General features: G+C 37.2%; 1 pseudogene; it reads right to left on the bottom strand.

The window, feature by feature from the left end:
* Positions 1–228: 228 nt before the first annotated feature.
* LOC148118870 (eukaryotic translation initiation factor 1 pseudogene) lies at positions 229–779 on the bottom strand (annotated as a pseudogene).
* Positions 780–7,510: the final 6,731 nt, after the last annotated feature.

The following is a 7,510-nucleotide window of genomic DNA, read 5'->3' as shown; positions in this document are numbered from 1 at the left end:
TTTAGATCTTGTTTGAGGAGACTATCCCTTACAGAGAAGGCAGCTTTAAATAAGGCTCTTATATTTACATTAAATTTAGAAATGCCTAGACAGCTAATTAAGATTTATTTTCAATAATTTGCCTCTTCACCAAGAACATAAGCCTCTAAAAATTAATTATTCACAAACTGAAAATAATTGGCAGTAATTCATATCATGAAATACATGATATAAAAGGACTGAGAACTATTTTTTTTTTTTTGGCTCTTTTCAGTTTATTGCATGAAGGAGTTACACTAGTCCAAGTTAAAAGCGGACCCCAAATGGTTACATTATACAAGCTGTGAGGTTTTTAAACTTGTGACAAGGGACAGGAGGGAAATTCTACTCATTGCAAGGAAATCCTCACTTAAGCTTCAGAGTCACAAACACTTAAAACCCGTGAACCTTCAGCTGATCGTCCTTAGCCAGTCCAATCTCTATTAGGAACTGGCATATGTTCTTGCACTGGTCACCCTGTAGCTGAATTACTTCTCCATATTCTGGATGCTCAATTACAGTACCATTGCAGGCAAATTTCTTCTTAAACGCCTTCACTAGTTTCTTTTTATCGTAATCATCAGCGATCCCTTGGACAGTGGTAAGGGTCTTCCTGCCGTTTCTCTGTTGAATTCTTATATGGATATAATCCTCAGTGCCAGCAGGAAGCAGGTCATGACCCTTACTTGCATCAGCAAAGGGGTCGAAAGAGTGGAGGTTCTGAATAGCGGACATACGATACGATTCCTTTTCCTCGGTGGGGACGGGGGACGGAGCGTCGGGAAGCTAGGGGGCTCGAGGGGGAGGCAGCTGAGTCCTCGGCGGCGGCTCAGTGACTGGGGCCGACTGAGAACTATTAAAATCATTCATACATACAAAAATAATGTATCCATAAAAAAGTAGCTATTAGAATATCCGTGTTTAGTCTTTCCACAAGCTAATTCATATGGAAATTTTATGCATTTGCAGAGTTACAGAGAGAACTTTTGCATTTATTAATATTTGTTCATATGTGTGTGTGATGACAGTACCATGGTACATGTGTGGAGGTCAGAGGATAGCCTATAGGGTCAGCTCTGCCTTTCCATCATATTGCTTCCAGGGACTAAATTCAGCTAATCAAGTTTGGCAGCATGCACCTTTACCGACTTATCTACCTTGCAATATTTCCTCCCATATTATTTTTGAAAAAAAAAGACTTTTATGTCTTAGGTGATAGTTATAGTAGCAATTTCAAGACAATAACTCATAGAAGAGGTGTCAGGAAAATCACTGTGTGTACTTAGCACATAGATTTATTACTAATATTTTCTACCTAGAGTAATAAAATAGTGTACCTGTGTTCGTTGATATTATTAGCTTTTTAGGAGTTATAAAGAAGTGTGATTTACATAAGGTTCATTGAGAAGAGAAGACCCACCCCATTTCTGGATAGAATCATTTCATGGGCTTGGTTTCTGGCCAAATTAAAAGATAAGGTTTGTTGAGTACCAGCATTATGTCTCTCTACGTTCTGATTGTAAATAAAATGTCAACAGCTGTCCCAGGCTCCTCCTGTCATAATTACCACTCCATGAAAGAATGTGCCTTTTTGTTATGTTCTCTTTTGTTAAAGAGAAGTTGCCTTTGCCATTTTGTTAGAAAAGTAAGTAGTTAATGCAATACTCATGTTACTAACCACTATAAAAAAGAGGAATTTCATCAGGTAAATTTAGTTCAACATGTGAGGCAAAAAGTAAGATCTCTTTAGATTTGTTTGTCAAATTCTTTATATTTTATATTCTTTATGTTTTATAAAAATTGTTGTATATGATCTATAATGAATAATGAAAATATTTTACAAGTCTGCTTTCAGTAAGCAGAATTATAATAAGCATTTTTTTTTCTCTGTTCGTAGGTCAATTACAAACACTGGGAAAATACCAAATGGGAAAAGATTTCATCACAGTTTTAAAGTTCAACCAGCTTGCACTTAAATTTTTTTCATTACACAGCAGTTATATTTTATTTTTACTGATTTTTATTGAGTTCTACATTTTTCTCTGCTCCCCTCTCTGCCTCTCCACTTACCTTAAATGCTCTCCCAAGGTCCCCATGCTCCCAATTTACTCAGGAGATCTTGTCTTTTTCTACTTCCCATGTAGATTAGATCTATGTATATCACTCTTAGTGTCCTCATTGTTGTCTAGGGTCTCTGGAATTCTGATTTGTAGGCTGGTTTTCTTTGCTTTATGTTTAAAAGACCACTTATGAGTGAGTACATGTAATAATTGTCTTTCTGGTTCTGGGTTACCTCACTCAAAATTATGTTTTCTAGCTCCATTTATTTGCCTGCAAAATTCAAGATGTCATTATTTTTTCTTTTGTGTAGTACTCCATTGTGTAAATGTACCACATTTTCCTTATTCATTCTTAAGTTGAGGAGCATTTAGGTTGTTTCCAGGTTCTGGCTATGACAAACAAAGCACTATGAGCATAGTTGAGTACATGTCCTTGAGGCATGATTGAGCATCCTTTGGGCATATACCCAAAAGTAGTATTACTGGGTCTTGAGAAAGGTTGTTGCCTAATTTTCTGAGAAGTCACCACACTGACATCCAAAAGGAGTACTGGCTTACATTCCCACCAGCAATGCAGGAGTGTTCCCTTTACACCACAGCCTCTCCAAAGTAAGTTGTCAAAGTGTTTTTGATCTTGGCCATTCTTCCAGGTGTAAGATGGAATCTCAGAATTGTTTTGATTTGCATTCCGGTAGAACAAACACTGAGAAAAACAATTAATAAATGGGACCTCCTGAAACTGAAAAGCTTCTGTAAGGCAAAGGATATGGTCAATAAGACAAAACGAAAGCTTGCAAAATGAGAAAAGATCTTCACTAACCCCATATCAGACAGAGGTCTGATCTCCAAAATACACAAAGAACTCAAGAAATTTGTCTTCAAAAGAACAAATAATCCAATAAAAAAATGGAGTACAGACCTAAACAAAGAACTCTCAACAGAAGAATCTAAAATGGCCAAACACTTGTTCAACATCCTTAGTAATCAGTGAAATACAATTCAAAACAGAAGTTATTCTTAAATATGGTAATTATTATTAAACTTAGTAATCCCTACTAGAACATTCTATGTCACAGCAACTATTCTTTTCTACTATCTTTGACTTTGGATGTTTTATTTGAATTTAATAAAAGCAGTTCCAATTGCATGTATGAGAATTACAGATATGCTTCTCATCTATAACAATAAAATATCCTACTCAGTGTTGCTGTCGTATAGGTCATTGCACTCAGACATGAGCAACGTGTTTCAGTCATTCATTTTTGACTTGTTCAATCACATATTTCTTAATCAACTAATTTCCATATAATTACTTCACATGAAACTTATTATTTAAAACATTTTCTAAACATTTGGGTGAAGCACAATTAATAAATTTTCAGAGATAGAAATTGGGGTTCAACCTGAAGATCAGAGAAACAAAGCAGCCAACCCCTGGTTCTTAACTTGACTTCAGCCCCAAAATGGTGACCCTGCTTCCAGGAAACCTCAGAATGAGACTGATCCTGAAAGCTATCTCCTCCCATTTTATAATCCTCCATAGTTCTGGGATTAAAAGCATATACCTCTAGGATTAAAGACGTGTACTGTCCAGTTTCTATGGCAATTAGTGTGACTACTGGCATTAAAGGTGCATGTTACCACTACCTGGTCTATAAGCCTGATCAATGTGGCTGTTTTACTCTCTAATCTTTAGGAAAGCTTTGTTTATTAAAATGCAAATGAAATGCCACTGCACTTGGCTATTTCCCCTGATAAACCTGTAATTAAACCTATTCTATATATTTATCTCTTAATAGTTTCTCCTTTATACTAATTCAGTTTTAGCATGCAGGAAATAAAGAACTAAGATTTCTACTGAGGTGTGCTTGTTTCAAATTTCTGTCAAGTGAAAAGAAAAATAATTCAATCATGTTCATTTTGTAGCAGCATAGGTTTGTACATTTTTTCTACAGACTAAAGAATAAGTAATAAAAGAATATATGTGGAAATGGAATTTAGTCAGTCAGATATTATGAGCAGCCAATTAAATGCAGAAATTTGTTCTGTAATAATTATAAAATTATGTATGAAACTGGAGTATAATTCCATTAATGAAAACAAGCAGAATTTGTGTGACAAATTGATGTAGGAGAGTCTTCTATCTATCTGTTGATTTCATTGGTTAATTAATAAAGAAAAATGCCTTGCCTGATAGGTCAGAACATAGGTAGACAGGAAAGAGAGAACAGAATTGTGGGAGAAAGAAAGCAGAATGAGACAGACGCCATGATTCCTCTTCCCGAGACGAACGCTGGCTAGACTCATGCCGGTAAGCCATGACCTCGTGGTGACATACAGATTATTAGATATGGGTTAGTCAAGATGTGAGAGCTAGCCAATAAGAGGCTATAACTAACTAATGGGCCAGGCAGAGTTTTAAAAAATACAGTTTCCATGTAATTAATTCAGGTAAAGCTAGCCGGGAGCCGGGTGGGACGAAAACCAGTCCACTGCTCCTTTTACAACAAAATTGTTTCAAGTATAACTAGAATTTCTAATAAATATAATGTCATTAGACTTCAGGGACCCTAGAAAACAATTTAATAAGTTTTTCTCTTTTATTTTTAATAGTACAGTATACTTGCATAACTATCTCCTTTCCTTATCTCTCTCTAAATCTCCCATATTTATATATCTTTGGTCTCTTTCAGATTAATGGCCTCTTTTTTCCATGAATTGTTGTTGCTTGCATGTATCTATATCTATATCTATATCTATATCTATATCTCTAAATACAACCCACTCAATCTGCATAATATTACTTGTATGCAAGTTTTGAGGTTTGACCATTTGGTATTGGTTAACTAATCGATGTGCTTTTCACTATGGGTGACTGTTTCTTTTGTTGCCTATAGTTTTTTGTGTAGGGTTGAAGACTCACAGTGTTTCCCTGGTCTGCTTTGGTATATTCATGGCTGTTGTCCTTAGTCAGCTCATATTTAGAGATTCAAATTGGGGAGACTTTATGGATCCATCTTGTGAGATTACAGCAATGCTTTCTAGTAGTCTAAGTTATCTTACGTAGAATAAATGTACACGTGGCATATTCTATTTCTTTTTTTAATATCTCCATAGTAAAATAGAAGTTATTTAATATTGCTCTGTCTTTGTCAGGTGTTGCATGTTCTCTTAATGCAGTGGTTTCAAAGAAAATAGCCCTCAAAGGAAATGACACTGTTAGGAGCTATGGCTTCATTGGAGTATGTGTGGCCTTGTTGGAAGAGTGGAGGCAGGCTTTGAGGTTTCATGTATGGTCAAGTTGGGAAAGGCATGACCATGTTTTTGTTTGGAGGAATTTTGTCTTGGGTACTTTGGGTTAGGAAAGCAGTGGAATCTTTTAAGCCCTGCTTAATGGGCCTTCCTGATAGGAACATAGAAGACAGTGTGCTGGGAATGACTTGAACTGTAGTTATCAAGAGGCTTCAGAGGGAAGGAATGTTAGTATGTGGCCTAACAACTGGTCTTTTGATATTTTGGTGAAGAATGTGGCTATTTTTGTCCTGTCCAAAAAGTCTGCCTGAAACGAAAGTGGAGAATTTTGAATTAATTCTTCTGGTAAAGGAAATCTCAAAACAATCTAGTATAGACTCTGTTCTGTCATTATTAGTAGTAACTCTGATGATTTATAATGAAAATGAATAGGCTTAGCAAATAATATACAAAATGTACAGATTGAGAAAAGGGACACCAGGAACTAGAAGACAGCTAAATTTAGTGTTTAAGGAGATAAAGAGATTAAGAATTGGAGTAAACTAAGAGGTGATCTCAACGAATATCCTCAGTAGCTAAGTTTCTAAACTGTGAAAAGAAATTAAAGAAAAGTTTAGAGCAGGTTGTAGTAGTGCACACCTTTAATTACAGCACTGGGAAGGCAGAGGCAGGTGGAACTCCGAGTTCAAGGCCAGTCTGGTATATAGATCCATTTTCGGTACAGCAGTGAAGGGCAGAAAGCTGGTGAACATGCAATTGAACAAGGGTGCCATGTCCCAACCTTAGTGAGAGGCAGAATTGTACAGCTTTGGTCATGTGATTCTGAGGCAATGCTATAAGAAAGGAACTATGAAATTTTCCCCCATGACTAAGAAAATTTGCCAAGGTCAAGCATGTGTCGAGGGGTGTCCCTGAGTGGAAGCCTTGAGAAGCCATTGATTAAGCTTTGAAGGTAAAGCTTAGATTGCCTTGAAAACTGCAAGATGTAGGAGATGCCAGAACCATGGGATACCTGCTAAGGAAATCTGCTAACAGGGCAAGAGAAAAAAGAGTTATAATCAACAAAGCTGAAAGAATTGGAGATCTGTAGAGTGTGTTTTGCTTCATTTTATTTTATTTTTTTTTATTTGCAATATTGTTTGGCCAATAGCTTAAGTGTATTTCTAGCTAGCTCTTATATTCTTAGCTAACCCATTTCCATTAATCTGTGCAGTACCACAAGGTCATGACCTACCGGCAAAGATCTGGCAGGCTCCAGCGGGGGTGTCTGTATCCTGCACTGGCTTCTCCCTGATTCCTTTCCTCCTCTGTCCTCTTGGAATTCCCGCCTATCTCTATTCTGCTAAGCTACTGGCCAAAACAGTTTTATTTATTAACAATAAACACAATACATAGACAGAAGGACTTCCCACACCATATAAGTACTAAATATATGGAATTTTTACTTATTTACTTTGGGGTTTAATTTAAATATTACCTGAGAAATAACAAAACACATGGTGTTTTATTAATGAAAATATTATTTTCTGATTATTTTTCTCTCTGTCATCTCCTCCCAGATCCTCTCAACCTCACCATACTTCCAACCCCGTGCCTTTTTTTCTTGTTTTCTCCATAGAAAACAAACAGGCCAGTTTCTTTCTTTTCCTTATTTATTTATTTAAAGAATTTCCACTTCCTCCCCTCCTCCCAATACCCCCCTCCCCCCACTCCCCCCACTCCCTCTCTTCCTCCCTCACCATTCCCAAGAGCTGTCAAGGTTTCCTGCCCTGTGGGAAATCCAAGTTCCTCCCCCCCTCCCTCCAGGTCCAGGAAGATGAGCATCCAAACAGACAAGGATCCCAAAAGGCCAGTTCATGCAGATGAAACAAGACCCTGTGCCATTGTCAATGGCTTCTCAGTCAGCCCCCATGTCAGCCACATGCAGAGAATCCGGTTTGATCACATCCTCATTCAGTCCCAGTCCAGCTGGCCTTGGTGGACTCTCATTCGATCCTGTTAGTCGTGAAGAATTAGAAGCTGTTATCAAAAATCTCCCTACCAAAAAATGCCCAGGACCAGATGGTTTCAATGCAGAATTCTACCAGAACTTCCAGGAAGAGCTAATACCTAGACTCCTTAATGTATTCCACAATATAGAAACAGAAGAGTCACTGCCTAACTCCTTTTATGAAGCTACA

Source organism: Myodes glareolus, chromosome 20 (genome assembly GCF_982192425.1).
Source record: "Myodes glareolus chromosome 20, mMyoGla1.1, whole genome shotgun sequence".
In the NCBI taxonomy this organism is placed as follows: domain Eukaryota; kingdom Metazoa; phylum Chordata; class Mammalia; order Rodentia; family Cricetidae; genus Myodes; species Myodes glareolus.
This window is presented reverse-complemented; position numbering and strand designations above follow the sequence as displayed.